General features: G+C 42.2%; 1 protein-coding gene across 8 annotated transcripts in view; it reads right to left on the bottom strand.

Moving 5' to 3' along the window:
• GALNT13 (polypeptide N-acetylgalactosaminyltransferase 13) overlaps positions 1-20321 on the bottom strand; it is a 354352-nt gene that overhangs the window by 252071 nt on the left and 81960 nt on the right. Inside the window, exon 1 of one of the 8 annotated variants that reach the window (XM_056536514.1) lies at positions 10228-10378. The exons of the other annotated variants lie outside the window; for them this stretch is intronic. The gene's annotated coding sequence lies outside the window, so the exon portion shown is untranslated. Of the gene's footprint in view, positions 1-10227; positions 10379-20321 lie in introns of those variants that run through there. 8 annotated transcript variants of the gene reach the window in all.

Genomic DNA, 20321 nt, shown 5'->3' with positions numbered 1-20321 from the left:
TTGTGAGTCTGCCCCTTACTGCTACAGGATTGTTCCTGGACTCCACATTTGTATACACATATACCTTTACAAAAGATGAGAATCTAATCTGAGAATCTACAAATAATTATATTCTTACAATATCTGATTAAAGAGATGGATATGACTGATTCAAGGGCCCTTAAGCTTCATTACACCTTTACTATTATTAGCTAAGAGCCAATTGAGCCAATTTAGCTGAAGACCTGGGTGATCTGGTACAGACTGGTTGGTTAGGGATTACTCCACTTACAGTTGGTATGGAATGTGGTCCTAGTTACCACTGTAGTTTATGTCAGCAATAAATGGGTTGTCTGACTCTTCTTTCTTGCCTTGACCATGGATTCTGCCTGGGATGACACCTATCATCCACTAGAAGCCAGAGATCTAACAGGGTGGATGGTTGAGGCTCCTGATGTCCAAAAGACTTGTAGACTTCCAGAAGGGGTAGCCATAATGCCTAAACCTTCATGTGCATTACCCATCCATTACCAACAACCCCAACAAGCCACTGATAATGTATTGATCTTAACCTAAAAGCCTCTCCAAAAATAGACATGCATCCAACCTATTCCCCAACCCACAAGGCCGGGTCAGGCACTAGTAACCTCACTTGACCAAAACTTATTTAGTTTGCACCCAGTGACCCCCCCGACCTACGATGGCCCCGACATATGATCATTTCAACATACGATGGCCTCTCAGAGGCCACATACGATGCTTTTGTATGTCGGGGCCATCGCAGAAACGGCTATCCGGCAGCGCAGGCTGCTTCAGCTGCCCCCAGATAGCCGTTTATGGTGCCCCATGTGGTCCGCTGACGATCACTTACCTGTCCTCGGGGCTCCGGCGCGTCCTCTACGGGATCCCCTGCATTGTCAGTGCTCTTCATCGTTGTCATCACGTCGCTGCGCACGCCGTCCCGTCATCCAATAGGAGCGGCATGCGTAGTGACGTGATGGCGGCGACGGAGAGCGAGGATGCCGGGGAAACAGAGGCCTTGCCGGAGCATCGGGGATGGAAGGCGACATCCAGGGCAGCGGTGACGGTCCAGAGCGGCGTTGGCTGTCCGGGCATGCTGGGTGTTGTAGTTTTGCAACATCTGGAGGTCCGCAGGTTGTAGACCACTGTCCTATACTTTACATTGCACGGATCCCTCAACATACGATGGTTTCAACAAACGATGGTCCATTTGGAACGGATTACCATTGTATGTTGAGGGACCACTGGACTGTTCACATAGCCACCAGAGCTAAAAGCCGTACCCAAGGGATAAGATGTCTAGGGGCGAAGTACCCCATTTTTATTTATTTTTTTTTTCAAATCAACTGGTTCAGGAAAGTTATACAGATCTGTAAATTACTTCTATTAAAAAAATGTAATCCTTCCAGTACTTATCAGCTGCTGTATGCTCCAGAGGAAGTTGAGTTGTTCTTTGCTGTCTGACCACAGTGCTCTTTGCTGACATCTCTGTCCCTGTCAGGAACTATCCAGAGCAGGAGTAAATCCCCATAGCACACCTCTCCTGCTCTGGACAGTTCCTGACAGTTCACATGTAAAGTACTGTGCACTTGCAGTACCCTGCCTAGCCATAAGAAGCGCTGTTATGGAAAAATATGTAATTTTTCAAACTATATGCCAGTGTCACTCACCCAAGGTGCCTCCAGCTGTTGCAAAATGACAACTCCCAGCATGCTGGGAACCATCTTGAATACAACCAACTTTTTATACTTTTTGGTATAATTCGGTCTTTGGTACCAAATGTATCCATGTCATGTACCATTACACATATAATACTGCTCAATGGGGCAGTATTTCCATCCCCTATAATGAAGCCTTTGCATGGTCTGTCACCCAAAGTATCAAGCACTGCGGCAAGTCAGTGGGTTTATTCATAGCTTCAGTGCGGTTTGGCCTTTTAACTCTTTTACGCCGTAATGACCCAATTAAAGGGGTATTCCGGAGTTAACTAACTTTTAACTATCCTGCCTAATATCAATAATTATGCTAGTGTTACATTTACTTGCTATACCGCTCTGCCGTGGATCGTCTTCTTTTTCTTCATTATATGGTCCCCCCAGGTCTAGCGTTTCCTTTCAGGTCCTGATGACGTTCGTCTCACAATCCTTTGCGGCTCGGGGCAGCAGCTGGCATACGGGGGGGCTTGGCTATTTCTTGTATTTCCTCAGAAGTCAGTCCCCTGATGAGGTTTGCGGTCCATCTGTACGTCCTGACTAGTGTTGCTCGCAAATATTCGCAATTCGAATTTTAATATAAAATAGCACTATATATATATATACGCAATTCCGAAAATTCACTTTTCTTTTTTTGTTCACAGTACAAATCACAGTAATCACTGCATCCCTCTCTGCTTTTCGCATATGCGCATATTCGCGAATATTGAGCCCTCCCTTCTTTAATGGTATAGGGAACTAATGGGCTAGTACAGTGGTCTCCAACCTGCATACTTCCAGATGTTGCAAAATTACAACTCCCAGCATGCACGGACAGCCAACGGCTGTCCAGGAATGCTGGGAGTTGTAGTTTTGCAACATCTGGAGGTCCGCAGGTTGGAGACCACTGCACTAGCCCATTAGTTCCCTATACCATTAAAGAAGGGAGGGCTCAATATTTGCGAATATGCGCATATATTTTCGCATATGTGCATAAATATGCGGAAAAAAAATGTATATAACGAATTTGCAAATTTCGCGAATATATGACAAATATTCATCCATATATTCGGGAAATATTGCGAATTCGAATATGGCTTATGCCGCTCATCACTAGTCCTGACGTGCCAGCGTCCCGTGATCTCGGCAATCTACGCAGGGAACGCCGGCCGGTCAGGACGTACAGATGGACCGCAAACGTCATCAGGGGGCTGGCTTGTGAGGAAATACAAGAAATAGCCAAGCCCCCCGCCTCGAGCCACAAAGGATTATGAGATGACCGTCATCAGGACCTGAAAGGAAATGCTAGACCTGGGGGAGACCATATAATGAAGAAAAGGAAGACGATCCGCGGTAGAGCGGTATGGTAAGTAGATGTTAGGCTAAGTTTCCACTCGTTTTTTTCTCTGGCAATTTTGGGAAATCTGCCACTGCAGTTTTTGAGCCAAAGCCAGAAGTGTATTCAAAAGGAATAGGACATATAAAGGAAGGACTTACACTTCTCCTTCCTTATGGATCCACTTCTGACTTTGGCTCAAAAACTTAAGTGGCAGTTTTCCAAAAACTGCCAGAAAAAAAACCAAGTGGAAACTTTGCCTAAATCTAGCATAATTATTGATATTAGGCAGGATAGTTAAAAGTTAGTTAACCCCAGAATACCCCTTTAAATATAATTTTATAATGAAGTTGCACTTGCCAGTTTTCCATCTTGGCAGCAACATAAAAACCAACATTTACTTAAAAAAATTTTTTAACTTGTCCGCACTGACTTATTTTTATCCAATTAGGGGTTTATATTATGACTCAATTTTAAATGTTACTTATTAGAATTAAAGAGGTATTCCAGGCCAAAACTTTTTTTTATACATCAACTGGCTCCGGAAAGCTAAACAGATTTGTAAATTACTTCTATTAAATAATCGTAATCCTTCCAATAGTTATTAGCTTCTGAAGTTGAGTTTTTGTTTTCTGTCTAACTGCTCAATGATGACTCACGTCCCGGGAGCTGCGCAGTTCCTATGGGGATATTCTCCCATCATGCACAGCTCCCGGGACGTGACATCATCATTGAGCTGTTAGACAGAAAACTTCAGAAGCTAATAACTATTGGAAGGATTAATATTTTTTAATAGAAGTAATTTACAAATCTGTTTAACTTTCCGGAGCTAGTTGATATATAAAAAAAAAGTTTTTGCCTGGAATACCCCTTTAATGGATCAAATTTTACTCTGAATGCAAATGCGACAATCATAGCAAAGGATATTGGAAGCCGTGATTACATTCTGTGTGCATCGCGTGGCTCATGATTAGGAGGGGGGGGCACATCGCATGGGGTTTATGATGAAAGGGGGGTGCCCACTATGGATGATGCATTTTTACTAGATAGGACCCTTGAAAATAGAGAAGGATTTGGGTTTGGAATGTCAAGCAGCTGCTTCTAAGGCCAGCCAGATATTGTCATGTATTAAAGGGGTACTCCGAAGGGGGGAACAAAATGTGTTCAAATCAACTGGTGCCAGAAAGTTAAAGAGATTTGTAAATTAATATGTAGTATATAATCACTGGCGCAGAGATGGTTCCCTTTTAGGCAGCCAAGATACAACAATAAGGGTCCTGGCTGGGGCCCAAATAAAAGGAATAAGCTCAAGAATATATTGTATTTGTGTATCGGCGCACATAAAAGGAACACACATATGGGAACAAACTTACTAATGCAGTTGGTTTATTAGTATCTGGATGAAATAAGAAGATATTGAGGAGTGAGCTGGTGTTGGTTTCGTTCACTAGGCAGAAAAAATAAATAAAGGAACGGTTTTTAGGTAAATACTCCAGATACTATATCTATGTCATAGAATTGTGTCGATTTGGTAAATACTGTAGCAGGTAGACTTACTTCTATCTTTAGAGTTGAGCTATGATGCAGATAGATGCCGACCCCTCGCCTCGATGACCGTAATTGGCGGAAAACTTCTGTCTCACTCACTACATATATTTATAAGATAATCGTGATTGAGTGATTCGAGTATAACACAATCTGCTTACATATGCACTGTAATAGTAAAGTATAAATCTGTATATGGTACCATATAATAGGCACTATGAGTGGTTGAAGGTACCTGTGATCTGAAAGCTGGTTTGCATAGATAGATCCACGGAGCGTTGTTTGTCCTGAGTTGCGGTGAAAGATACCAGTGTGCACGATACAATCCACGGGGCGTTATTCGTCCAAAGGTATAGTGTGGGTACTGAAGCACAGTCCTTCCAGGAGCCCCCAGAGGGACAGTATGACAGGCAGTCCAGATAGACAGCGGGTGAAGGCGCCGGGAGATCTGCTCTGGCCGTGAGCGTCTCACCGGTGCGACCACGCTGTGATAGTTTGCAAGGAGATCTGATTACTGAACGTGACGTCACGATTGCAGCTACAGCAAGGCGCAGGAGCCAAAGAATCATCTAACGCGTTTCGGTCAGTACGCTGACCTTCACCCGCTGTCTATCTGGACTGCCTGTCATACTGTCCCTCTGGGGGCTCCTGGAAGGACTGTGCTTCAGTACCCACACTATACCTTTGGACGAATAACGCCCCGTGGATTGTATCGTGCACACTGGTATCTTTCGCCGCAACTCAGGACAAACAACGCTCCGTGGATCTATCTATGCAAACCAGCTTTCAGATCACAGGTACCTTCAACCACTCATAGTGCCTATTATATGGTACCATATATAGATTTATACTTTACTATTACAGTGCATATGTAAGCAGATTGTGTTATACTCGAATCACTCAATCACGATTATCTTATAAATATATGTAGTGAGTGAGACAGAAGTTTTCCGCCAATTACGGTCATCGAGGCGGGGGGTCGGCATCTATCTGCATCATAGCTCAACTCTAAAGATAGAAGTAAGTCTACCTGCTACAGTATTTACCAAATCGACACAATTCTATGACATAGATATAGTATCTGGAGTATTTACCTAAAAACCGTTCCTTTATTTATTTTTTCTGCCTAGTGAACGAAACCAACACCAGCTCACTCCTCAATATCTTCTTATTTCATCCAGATACTAATAAACCAACTGCATTAGTAAGTTTGTTCCCATATGTGTGTTCCTTTTATGTGCGCCGATACACAAATACAATATATTCTTGAGATTTGTAAATTACTTCAATTTAAACATTTTAATCCTTCCAAAAGGTATCAGCTGCTGTATGTTCCAGAGGAAGTTGTGTAGTTTTTTCCAGTTTGATCCCAGTGCTCTCTGCTGACACCTCTATCCATGTCAGGAACTGTCCAGTGTAAGAGCACAGCAAAACATTTCTGCTCCAGACAGTTCCTGATACAGACAGAGGTGTCAGCAGAGAGCACTGTGGTCAGACTGGAAAGAACTACACAACTTCCTCTGGAGTATACAGCAGCTGATAAGTACTGGAAGGAATAAGATTTTTAACAGAAGTAATTAACAAATCTGTATAACTTTCTGGCACCAGTTGATTTGAAAACATACATTTTCCCCAGAGTACCCCTTTAACCCTCTTAAGTATGCAAAAAAATTTCAATTTTGCATTTTCATTTTTTTCTCCTCTGCTTTTTATGGCCATAACACTTTCAGTCTTCCATCTTCAGGGCTTGTTGTTTGTGGGACCAATTGTAATTTGCAATGACATCTTTCATTTTACTATATAATGCACGGCAAAGCAAAATAATATTTTGTTTTCGTTTTTACGCAGTGCACATTACGGTGAAATTGAAATGTCATTTTTATACTGTCGGTCATTATGATTAAAAAATGTCCAATTTATATAGTTTTTAAGGGTCTATTCCTATGGCAGAATTTCCACTTGTGTGTGAATAGACCCTTATTATTTTCCTTTTCTGACTACTTGATGCTTAAATTTTTCCCTATACAGAACTCAATGGCTATTTCATGTTGGAGTCCTTTCTTCAACTACAAGCCCCTTAATTCCTTGTTTGTAAGTGTAAGGTCACTTTCCTCCCTCCCACACATCAGCCACCCACCCATTGAAACACATATGAGCAGCATTCCATGCAAAAGACCAGTGTTTCCTAACCAGGTTCCCTCCAGGTGTTGCAAAAATACAATTAGTTGCAGAATGATCTCCCACCCAGCGGTAGCTCCACCCATTGTAGCAGGACAGGTTCCCTGTCATCACCTGACTTTTGATGTATTGTCTCAACCGCACTGCAACCTGGGAAAACCTAAGACAACAGTAATTTTATATGCTGTTAAAAATAAACTTTGGGACAAAAATCAAGGACAAGAATTGCAAGACAACCGTCACACACAGGTACAGACACTATATTATATATTTACTATACTATATTATATCTAACTTTACAGCCCCTATAGCAGATTAAAAAAGAGAAAGCTAATTTAAAAAAATGCCTGGAATTTATAAAGAGGTTGTCCATCAAAGTTTTGTTTTTTTCCTCCTTATGTGTCCAGACTGCCTCAAATAAAAAAAAAATAAAAAAACATAATAAACTTGCTCCTTCGTAGCTCCTGGTCTCAGGACGTCCCATCTGCGACTGGTGAAACTGCTTTCCCTAGAGCTGCAGTCATAGCAGCAGCAGCCGGGTGGAACTGACAGTGCTGATTGACCATCACTTGCTGTCCGCAGCTCCGGCCAGTTACGGGAGCACAAAGTCAAGTGGAGAGCAGGGCGTTCTTATACCGGAGGCTACAAGGGCGCAAAGAAGGTGGTTGAAATATTTTATTGTTTAATTAGGCAGGCCGGGCACATTGTGACCCCCTTTAACTTACCGTCAGGTACTTCCATTCATAACGTTTCCACCGTGTACAGTGGTGAAGGTGACAGGTGTTTTTACAGCAGAAAATGTATAAAGAAATCTATTAGGAAAAGAACTTTCTAAGTCTGTATCATCATAAATGTCACACTGGGTATACGGCGTCTAGATAACATATAATGTAGCTTTCCTGCAGTGCTAACATCGATACACAAAGATGAGCGCAGAGCTTTATGTGGCATAATGGATGGGATTTCAGGCTATCTAAAGAGGACTGGGAGGTTTTGTTCATTGTGCCATCAATTGCGTTGAATATGTTTTCCATTATCACCCTGCCTGTTTTTTTTTTTTTTACCAATCCTGACGGGAAACACATTATATAGCAAAAGCAAAGACTCTATTGTACGAACAGTTATTGTAAAGAATAACCACGTACCAAATGGAAATGAGAACAAGAGGAGAAAGCGCTTTATAACACGTGCAAACGTAGAATGCAAATACATAACGCATAATGCACCCCTCCATAAATGTAAAATGATGTCTAAGCACAAATACACATCACGGATGAGAGCTCTGAGGTCGATTATTCTGCTTCTGTTTTACATCGCTGTTTTCTCAAACAATTGACTTTGGAGGCTACGTCGCAGATTACACATGAATTTATGGTATTTTTTCATCTCCCTGTTCTGACATACGTGAAGTGACGTAGAGTGGGTTGGCAGAACCTGTGACAAGGCAAGGTATTGGGCGCCCCCAGAACAGGCAGGTCTCCAGTAGGTAGGTAATCCCCCTGTGGTGTCCCGGTACCGTATTAGATTAGTCAGAGTAACTACGCTCAGGTAGGGTCCCTCAGGTGGGACAGCCCCTAGTCGCCTCTTCTTAAGTCTAATTGTGTAATGTTAATACATGTATATATTTTATAATAGAATATATCTAGGATAATGTATAGTACTTACCTTGTTTAGCGTCGCAGGACCTTCGGTCATGTGACCACGATAATAACCTCTATGGTATGTTGGAGGACCTTTGGAGGTCCTTGAGACACATGTTACCCATAATCCTTTGTAATGGTGATTGACACAAGTATTGGACCAATTAGCACTAGTACAGCCCCTGCCCATATAAGGGAGCTGTAGCATTTATCCCTCTCTTTGGTTGCTGCTCTCGTGGATGCCAGACTAGCAGGACGGTTCTGCGCAACTTTCAAAGACACGCTAGGCCTCAAAAACCAACCGGCCTCAGCAGAACTAAAACCGTGAGTTCTAATCTACCCCTGCTAATGCTAGCGTGACTGCTGGACCACAACTAATCCCCTAAATCCAGTGGAACAGCGCATAATACTTAAAGACTCTAAATTGCTAAAGTCCCAACCTTTGTCAATCTCCAAAGAAAGCACCTGTATGCATAGAGACTGTTCCATTATTGAAGCTTGCAGAAAACCTTCAGTAAAAGTTATACCTGTTTCAGAAAACTCTCCGGTTGTGGACATTCCATTATTATCTACCTCCCTATCGCTCTTGGGAAGGGTGGCGATTGGACAAGCATTACTGAGGAGCCCCCACCCTGGCGTCACGAATAGCAAGGGTTAACAAGCACCCTTTGATTACCGCACTGCTACACTCCCCATACCCTACATCGCCCAGGCTATCACACCCCCATTAGGTAGATGCCCCAGTATGTAGAAAATTTCCCCAGTAGGTAGATAATTTCACCTCCTCCATTAGGTAAAAGCCCTTAGTAGGTAGATAACCTCCTCCCATTAGATGCACCCAATATGTAGTGAATTACCCCCGCCCCATTGAGCACTCTTCTTCCTCTGTTCTGTGCTCCGTTACTTGCAGCTGTGTGTCAGGGTCTATTCACACGGCAGAATTTCCACTTACGGAATTCCGCTTCAAATTAAAGCCCAATAGACTTCTATGGGATCCCGCACTCCCATTCACACTTCTGAATTTCCGCTTGCGCTGCAAGCGGAAATTCAGAAGTGTGAATGGGAGTGCGGAATCCCATAGAAGTCTATTGGGCTTTAATTTGAAGTGGAATTCTGCTTGCGGCCCACAGAAGAGGCCCTGCGTCGGAATATAGTAAAAGAGCAGGGAGGCCAGACAGGAGTCCCTGCTCCTGTATATACATTCTGTAGTGCACTAAACTATTGGAATAGCAAACCACAGAATGTAGATACAGGAGCAGGGACCCCTGTTTACTGCCAGACTCATAGGGGGAGATTTATCAAAACCTGTCCAGAGGAAAAGTTGCCCAGTTGCCCATAGCAACCACTCAGATTGCTTCTTTCTTTTTTAACAAGGTCTCTCCAAAATGAAAGAAGCGATCTGATTGGTTGCTATGGGCAACTGGGCAACTTTTCCTTTGCACAGGTTTTGATAAATCTCCCCCATAGTTCCTGTATAATGCTGATATTAAAACTTTCTGCCCTTAAAGGGCTACTCCACTGAAAAACATTTTTTTTAATCAACTGGTGCCAGAAAGTTAAACAGAGGTGTAAATTACTTCAATTTAAAAAAATATGAATCCTTCCAGTACTTATCAGCTGCTGTTTGCTCCACAAAAAGTTATTTTCTTTTTTAATATTCAACAAAGAAATGGAAACCAGGCACTGCAAGGGTTAAAGCAACTAGGTAGATTCAGCTGTTGTAGCCACTAAATGCCATGGCGGTCGTAAATACAGGTCTTGGGGGTGCTTGGTGTCTATAGCAAACATATATGATAAAGCCAGCAGAAGAAGCAAAAAAAAAGACACGGCAACTCACCAGGTAGACGACTGTAAAGGTGTGATTTATTCCAGCATTGGAGCAAAAAATCACATAAAATGAGACACGGGGATGGGGGAGAGTGGAGAAGGTGCAGGTAAAAGGCAACGTCCGTTTCACGTCAAATGACGCTTCTTCCGGCCTTCCTGGAGGCTCCCCATAGCAAACCTCTCCTGCTCTGGACAGTTCCTAAAATGGACAGAGGTGTCAGCAGAGAGCACTGTGGACAGACAGAAAGGAAATTCAAAAAGAAAAGAACTTCCTGTGGAGCATATAGCAGCTAATAAGTACTGGAAGGATTAAGATTTTTAAATAGAAGTAATTTACAAATCTGTTTAACTTTCTGGTGCCAGTTGATTAAAAAAAAAAAAATTCCAGTCGAGTACCCCTTTAAAAATAAAAAGTAAGTTGCAATGCTTACAATGTATGTATTAGTACTCACTTAACATTCTTAAAGGGGTATTTCAGGATTTTGTTTTCATTATTATTTGACTGTGCTACAGGAGCTGCAAAGTTAATTCGTAATATAGTGTCTGTACCTGTGTTTGATGACTGGTTCATTTTTAGCAGCATACAAAATGAGTGTTGTCTTGGGTTTTCCCAGGTTGCAGTGCGGCTCAAGACATTTCATCACTAGTCAGGTGTTGAAAGGGAGCTAGGCAGTGCTTCAATGGGTGGAGTGCCTGCTGGGTGGGAGGGAGATAATTCTAAACAGGGCTGCAGGGAATTGTAGTTTCAAGCAGAGCACCCATGGAAAGGGAGTCTAGCTGTGCTGAAATGGGTGGGGTGACTAATTCGTGGGAGAGAGAAAAGTGACCCCAAACTTACAGACAAGGGATTCTCGGACTTGTAGTTGGAGGGAGGGAACTTCAACAGGAAATAGCCATTTCACAAAAAGAAAGCAGCAGCGTTATGATTGACTCACAACAGTACTAAAGTCACCTTATGGCGGTTAACCCCTTTAAGGGCAGAAAATGTTGTGCCCATAAGAATTTTGCCATTGTAAGGCTACATTGATGGAATAATAAAAAAGTTATGACTCTTGAACAGTGCTGCTTCAATATAATTTGTACATTAATGAGTCAATGAGTTTTATAACATTTAAATATTTGTCCAGGTATACTAGGAGTTGTAGTTTTGCAACATTTTGAGGGCCACAGTTTGGAGATCACTACTCTTGAAGAACTAGGAGAGAAAACATGTGTCTTTGTCCTTAATAAAAGTGAACTTTTCTAGTAGTTACCTTGTTAAGTGTAGAATTTTACATCACCCAGGAAGGGAGGTGTGTGAGGGGGTGTTTTGGGTTGGGGTGACATATCTGACTCTCCGGTTCAGTGATTTCTATTAATTATAGAGAATTGTTGACTAACTCTCACGATGAGGGTGACAAGGCCATAGAGCGCTTCATTAAAATTTTCTCAATACAGATGGCTTTTATTTCAGCAAACACGACTGTATTAAACAAATATTTTGTTCTTATAAAATGGACTCATTAATGTGCTAATTATATTGGAGAGGCACACGGAGGTTTGCTCTACTTATCTGAGTAGAAATAGAATAAGAGAACATTGACGTATTATCTCATTGTATTTCTTTTTGGAATATACTGTATCTGCCTTTACTTTATGTGTCTGATATTTGTACTGTCATATACCGTATCTCCCATAAGTGACTCCACCCCTCACATTATATACAGTATCTCCCATAAGTGAGTCCACCCCTCACATTATATACAGTATCTCCCATAAGTGAGTCCACCCCTCACATTATATACAGTATATCCCATAAGTGAGTCCACCCCTCACAATATATATACAGTATATCCCATAAGTGAGTCCACCCCTCACATTATATACAGTATATCCCATAAGTGAGTCCACCCCTCACAATATATATACAGTATATCCCATAAGAGAGTCCACCCCTCACATTATATATACAGTATCTCCCATAAGTGAGTCCACCCCTCACATTATATATACAATATATCCCATAAGTGAGTCCACCCCTCACATTATAAATACAGTATCTCCCATAAGTGACTCCACCCCTCACATTATATATACAGTATCTCCCATAAGTGAGTCCACCCCTCACATTATATACAGTATATCCCATAAGTGAGTCCACCCCTCACATTATATATACAGTATCTCCCCATAAGTGAGTCCACCCCTCACATTATATACAGTATATCCCATAAGTGAGTCCACCCCTCACATTATATATACAGTATATCCCATAAGTGAGTCCACCCCTCACATTATATATACAGTATATCCCATAAGTGAGTCCACCCCTCACATTATATATACAGTATATCCCATAAGTGAGTCCACCCCTCACATTATATACAATATCTGAGCTGCTTGCATATTCCTTTTCATATACAGTATGTATATATATATATATATATATATATATATATATATATATATACACATATAGTAATCATTACGCTTCCCATAACACTTCTCTATCTGGCTTTTGGCCTAAATAATTACAGTATAAACATATATTCTAATTTTTCTTTCATTTTGTTTGTAAAACAAAGAAACAAAAACTGAAACGTGTAAGAGTAATGTGTAAACATCACCTAAAGCTGCCTTTAAACACATAATTTCCTTTGCACTTGGCTAATGTGTTAATTTAATTTTGCAACCAGTTGTTACATTGCAAAAATAGATTCCCTTTCCTACAATGTTGCTGAAAATATTGTTGGTAACATTAAAACAAAATGCAGCATGGTTCTGTTGCACATGTGTTTCTTCCCAACTGACTGTCAGGGTAAGTTCAGTAATAATGTAGATGCTGCAGATTTCTTATAATGACACTAGAATAATAAATAAATATAAGTAAATAGTTATACTCTGCAGTGCATGTGCTATGTGTGAACATGTAAAATCAAGCAAAGAAAGTAGAATTACAAACAATGCTTAGCAGCCAAAATACCAACACATTTCTGGCACCTAAGCACCCTTAATCATGGCCATATTTAGGATGATAAAGGGTTGCTAGGCACCAGAAATACACTGGAATTTATTGGAATTCATGTAGCATGAACATTTCTTTATTTATGGAAATAAATTTATAATAATAAAAAACTTATTATTAAAAAAGTTTATAAAGATCCTCGACCTGTCGGTGCTGTGATTTCTGGACATTGCATATATATATATGCAAAGTCCAGAAATCACAGCACCGACAGGTTGAGAATCTTCATAAACTGGTTTCTTTATTCACCCCAAAAAGTTACAACGATTCGGCAATAGTAGCCTTTATCAAGCATGCATGATGAAGGCCACGATTGCCGAAACCTTGTAACTTTTTGCGGTGATTAAAGAAACCAGTTTACGAAGATCCTCAACCTGTCGGTGCTGTGATTTCTGGACTTTGCATATACTAAAACTAGGCTAGCTGCCTGGGTGTTTCACATGAACGGAGGTTGGTCCTCGGTGCTGTCTCACACCAATTCTTATATATATATATATATATATATATATATATATATATATATATATATATATATATATATATATACATACACTGTATTAAAAATAAATTAAGTGTTACTATAATTGAGTGCTGTGACCATGTGAATTTCCTTGGCAGATGTTTCCGTCACGCACACAGTGCTGCATAATCCCACTGAAAACAATAAGACTCTGCTGCAACGTAATTCCTGCCCACAATGGCGGAATCAACCATGTGACTGAACAATGTGGCCTTAGACGAACACAATGGGTTTTTCCGGAATTCAAGCAGCTCTCTGCTGCACTACAACTGCAAGTGTAAACAGACGCTGAACGGAACCTTAAGGCTAAGTTTCCACTTGGTTTTTTTTCTGGCAATTTTTGGATATCTGCCACTGTAGATTTTGAGCCAAAGCCAGAAGTGTATTCAAAAGGAATAGGACATATAAAGGAAGGACTTATACTTCTCCTCTCTTATGGATCCACTTCTGACTTTGGCTCAAAAACTGCAGTGGCAGATCTCCAAAAACTGACAGAAAAATTTAAGTGGAAACCTAGCCTTAAGGAGAACTCCAGCCAAAGCTAACATATCCCCTGCCCACAGGATAGGAGATAACTAGCTGATTGTGGGATTAGTAGCTGAACCCCCCCCCCCTCGCAATTACCGGAACTGAACCCTGGCTGTCAGTGAAGGAGAGCGTGAGGTATACCAGTAGACTGCACACACTCCATTAATTTCTATGGGAGCACCAGAGATGCCAGAGTGCTGTACTCAGGTCTTTTCAGCACTCTCATAGAAATGATGAGACCTCGCGCCATCTGTAGCACGTGCTCCTCACTGAGAGCCGGGTCCTGTTCCGGAGATCGCAGGGGGCCCAATGGTCAGACCCCCCATGATTAGTGTTGAGCAGCATAGGCCATATTCGAATTTGCGAATATTCGCGAATATATGGACGAATATTTGTCATATATTCGCTAAATTTGCATATTCGTAATATTCGCGTTTTATTTTCGCATATGTGAAAATGCGCGTATGCGAAAATTAGCATATAAAAAATGAGTATGAGCAAAAATTCGCATATGCGAAAATTAGCATATGTTAATTTTGCATATGCAAAAATTTGCATATGCGAAAATTCGCATGCCAGTCTCACACAGTAGTATTAGAGCCTTCTTTACACCACACAAGCTGGAAGCAGAGAGGGATGATCACTGTGATGTGTGCTGTGATAAAAAAAAAAAAAAAACTAATATTCGTAATTACGAATATATAGTGCTATATTTGCGAATATCCGCGAATTCGCGAATATGCGATATTTGCGAATAAAATTTGCATTGCGAATATTCGCGAGCAACACTACCCATGATCAGCTACTTATCCCTTATCCTGTGGGTAGGGGATAAGTTTGTTTTGGCTGGAGTTCTCCTTTAATGAGATTCACCTGAAAGACAAAAACAACAGAATTTTCTCAATGCTAATTCTAATTATACTTTACAGCTCTAAATCCTAGAAGGTTCTAATGACCAGGGAAGAGAGACCACCACGTCTTCTGGAAAGTACACAAGGTTAGACGCCGTAACCTTGATCATTGAAATTCAATCAACACTTTTATTGACTTAATAACTCTATTTTACTCTGCATATCATATTATGGGGTTTAATCATCTAAAATAACTTTAAAAAAAAAACTAGTTCACAATTTGCATGCAAATATATGTAAAGTGCACAGGATAGAAAAGCGCTTAATAGTAAGAATGTGATTAACCATGATTCAGGTAATTCCCCTAAGACGCCATGCCATATGGTCATAATTCTTTCTGCAATCCCTTGGGAAATTATTCTAATATAAAGGGATGAAGCAATCGTCAAACATCTTCAATCCAACAGGTGTTCGAACCCTGTAGGAAACACTTCTTCAAATGCAGATGTCACAATTAACTCCATAATATAGGCAAGTTGCAATCTCTACCCGAGATGTCTAAATATAGAGTGTGATTTGACATTTAGTGGATAGAGCTTACCGGGGGATTAAGCCAAAGAAAAGTACATTATGGGAATGCAAAGCAGGAAGCAACAACAACCACAAAAAAAAACAGACAAAATAAATATGCAGCCCTTAAGAGAACAAATAAATGTTCTGCTGTAGCCTTCAATAGTAGCTGGGAGTCAATTATACGTCTTATTTGAATAAAGCTAAAACCATGTGAGCCTGCTAAAGAAAATCGGGGGGAAAAAATGGAAGGCTGAAGTGTATAATTATATTTCCATCAAATGGAGGGATAAAACCAAGAGTAGAGCGAACACAAAAAACTCAGCAGGTGAACCTGGAGTAATGTTCTCATTGGAGTGGGGTGGGGGGGGGGGTTGATGGGTAGGCTGGAGGGTATGTGTAAACAAAGTGATAAAGGCGTTCCGTAGGAGGGTATAAAAGTTTATTGAATGCAGTGAGGCTTTTTTTTAAACTGAGTTTTAGTGACTTGTTTTCCATCATTCATTAATATGTTTATATTTAATATATAGCATATGAGTTTGTTGGATATTCGGTTCCTAAAGTACTGGCATAAGTATGGATCAACCAGACCTCCCTCCATACTTTGTAGCTGTATCAGTTTCCACTCTTATGGAAAGGCTTTCCACAGGATATTGGAGGGTATGGTGAAGCTATTTTGGAGATTTTGGTGATGGAGCCTGTGTCTATTTAGCCCAAAGGGCAATAGAGAGATCAGTCAATGATGTTAGGGGAGATCAGGCATTGATGATGGGTCTGGCTACCAGCAGATCTTCCATTTAATCCCAAAAGTGTTTGATGGGGTTGAGGTGAAAGCTTTGAGTTAGCTACTCGAGTTCTTCCACATTAAACTCGTCAAACATTGTCTTTATGGGCCTTACCTGGTGCACAGGGATACAGTCATGTGAAACTAGAAGAGGCTTTCCCCAAATTGCTACCATAAAGTTGAAAGCAAAAAATTGTGTGGTGAGGGTGTGATGAAGGGCAGATGTTATTACCCTAGGGGCAGATGGCATTAACCCCTTGTGTTCGTGACGCCAAGGCGTGGTTTTCTCTACACCACCCAAGGTATGGCCACTGGTTCCTGGGCTAGGCGCGGGGCAAATAATCACTCAGATGCAAAGTTACGAAACAACGGCAGCTTTACTGAGGGAGACAGATGGAATAAGTCTTTACAGCTCAGTTAGGCCCAAGGAGGTAACCAGTGGCTTGACTTGTGGCTTCGCTGAGACTTGTAGTGGATTTGGACTAAGTTATGCAGACCCACGCTGACTTGACTGACTGACTTGACTATGACTGACTAGACTTCACCCCTGTGATTGCTTACCAGGCTTTGACATTCACCTGAAGGGGCACTTGCCATTTGAAGCGTAGCTGCGTGGTTAGGCCTAGGTCTCCCTTAGGACACCAGACACTCTCAGATCTTGTCTGTTCTATAGCTCAGCAAAGTTTTGGATGGGGCTGCCTGAGGCTCTTTACCCTGATGCCTGTGCTAAAGGGGCTCATCGGCTTAAGCTACTTCTCCCCATAACAATTGATTAGCAGTTATTTACCTCCTTACAATACATGACATATTACATATGTACACAATAGCTCTGCCACTTTACGTGCTACTTACAACCTTCAGATCTCTCTGGCCACAAGAGAACCCTGTGCACAGTGGACAGGAAATAATAGACATTACATTTTGAAGACTGATGTGGACTGAATATACCTTAACTATATGGCTACAGTCCTAATTGAATTTGACAGAAGACTATCTTAGGTACACAGAATATATTGTGTACATTACTGATTATTGTACATGAAATTAGATATTCTCTAATGATTATGATCGACTAATTAGTAATAACATGTTTTTGACTACTGACTTCTATATACATAATTGTTTTGTTATGTACACTATTACATGGCAATGAGGTAAGTGGATACGCTTCTCCTGACAGGGCCAAGATACCTCCTGTACAAATGCCATGGATAGAAAGAACATTAGACACTATAGACGTTTTTGTGCAAATGTTCAACTTCACAAAAATACTAAATTTTACATATACTTGTGCAATATCAATGTATTACTCTTTACAGGAGTAATAGTACCACTCTACAGTTCTGTAGTAAAGGATCACGGCTTTAAGAAGGGCACATAAACTTACGCAAAATGATTGCAAATAATTCTTGGTTAGTCCACCAGGCACTTTTCTTGATTGTTGCGTTGAAACTGTAAAACAACAGTGGTACTTCCACAAAAACAAAGTCAGTCTCATGACTTGATGGTAATTAAAGAAACAAAATTTATCACACATGAACTTATCCTGGAAATTTCCCATCCCAGCCTCTCCTGTCAGCATGCTTCCTAGGCTGGGACATGTAACGGGGACCACGGGACTGGGCCCCCTCCAGAGGACTGACACGAGTGTTCCAAGATACATGAGACAATTTGGAATCAGTGATGGTAGGGCTCACTGTGACTACAATCTGTACCGCAGCACCTTGCGCCACTGGGGGACAAAGTGTTGGTGCCTGTTGGGCCGCCCAAACCTCCTCCTCAGCAGGAGTAGGTCGATGCACTTTAGCCGGTGCCTGAAGAGCAGTCCAAACCTCCTCAACGCCAGGAGTATGCATGGGCACATCTGAAGACTTCTTACTTGTTCCTGGTTGGTGTTTGGGAGCCATGACGGGCACCTCGGGCAGAAACTCTTCTTCTTGATTGGTACCTTTGGCCTTAGGGGACTGTAAGCCAAAGGGGTCCGCATTCCAATCTCCTGATGGAAAATAGATACATTCTTTGGATGGGTTACCGCTGCTGCCCACTCTCCTCTTACACTGCAGACCGGAGTATACTCTACTATCTCCCCGCTCTCCAGAGAATGTAGCGGTGGTGGAAGATAGTCTCTCTTGACCCCCCTTGGATTCACAAGAATGGTGCCACCAGTGTGGCAGTCCATTAGAGTGCCATACCCCTGTACTTTATCAAATTTGATGACAGTGGCTCTCCGCCTCTCTAGGGGTGGCTCTCCCTCTTTGGGGTGTTCCAGCATCCTGATATATTGGTTTTCAAGACCTTTAGTGTCCTTTTGTTGCGCTTGACGTACTTCATACGGCAATTGTTAGGGCCATACTCTCTCCTCCCCTGTGCCTTCATCTCCTCCACTATGGCAGTCACCTGTGCCTCTTGCTTAGCCCTCTCAGAATGGGCTGTTGGAACTGGGGGATGAGTCGTCCCTGGCAGTGGTAGGAGGTACTGCCTCATGTATTGGATTATTTGAGGCTCGTCGCTAAATATCCACCGGGGCAGCGGTGGTGACCGGGGGCGTGCTGTGGCCTTCTGGACCTGGGGGGTAGGCTCTGGTCTAGGAGTGGATGGAGGGGTAGAAAAAGTGGCTTCAGCCGGGGTACTCACATCCGATTCCTCAGTGTAGATCTCTGCCCAGGATCCCCAGGTCCGGTGGTGTGGAGACAACCTCATCGGCGACGCTCTTCGGGATGATGTGGGCGTTCCACCCGCCGGAGTCACTTACCACTCTCCAGTCTCTGGCGGCGGGACTTTCAGGCAGGCTTCTTCAGTACCGATTGGTATCCTCCGCACCTGGTCTGCCAACTCTTGAAAAACTTAAGCCACTGCAGCTTTTTGGGTGCTGGGCACCATCTTAGGACTCTTGAATCTCGTACTCTCCTGTGCTTCCACCATGTTGCTCTCTCCACTGACTTCCGGCAGGCTGAAAAGGTCCAGAAGCACTGTTCCCTTTATAGTGGGCTTCGGCAATATGGCCGCGGGCCGGTAGTACATCAGCATTGCATCCCCAAATTCCGCTCCCCCGGCAAAAAGGGGCAGATCTTTCTGGTTCCACCTAGGGCAGGGGTCAGCAACATGACTTCCACGCCCAGAGGCGGGACGCTCACAAGTGCGGGACTTTTTCGCGGGCTTCTCCTCCACATCTTTAACTCTTTCAGGTACAGCCAGAATTTTGTTATGCAGCATAATTTCGGCCCGTATTTTACACATGGCAGACACAACTTTTATATGGTTCACAATAGCAGGCAGTAAACTTTTCTTCACCTCTTCACCCCTCTATTTCACAAGCGCCTTGCAACATACAAGTTTCACCGACAAAGTCCTGTACACTTTCTGGCGCAATTTCTGTCGCACGGGCGTGCGGTTATCTCTGCAATACTGGACAATGTTCAGACTGGGGGGGTACTTTTTGCATAAGGTGCACACCCGTATCCTGTTTGTAGGATGCTAAAAGTTGTGGTGAGGGTGCAATGAAAGGGCAGATGTTATTACCCTAGCGGCAGATGGCATTAACCCCTTGTGTTTTTGATGCCAGGGCATGGTTTTCTCTACACCACCCGAGGTATGGCCGCCGATTCCTGGGCTAGGTGCGGGGCAAATAATCACTCCTTTGCAAAGTTACGGAACAACGGCAGCTTTACTGAGGTATACAGTAGTGTTGAGCGGCATAGGCCATATTCGAATTCGCGAATATTTGCGAATATATGGACGAATATTCGTCATATATTCGCGAATATTCGCATATCCGTAATATTCTCGTTTTATTTTCGCATATGCGAAAATTATCATACACAAAATTAGCATATGCGAATGTTCGCAT

The sequence above is a fragment of the Hyla sarda genome, chromosome 8 (assembly GCF_029499605.1).
Source record: "Hyla sarda isolate aHylSar1 chromosome 8, aHylSar1.hap1, whole genome shotgun sequence".
Lineage (NCBI taxonomy): Eukaryota > Metazoa > Chordata > Amphibia > Anura > Hylidae > Hyla > Hyla sarda.
This window is presented reverse-complemented; position numbering and strand designations above follow the sequence as displayed.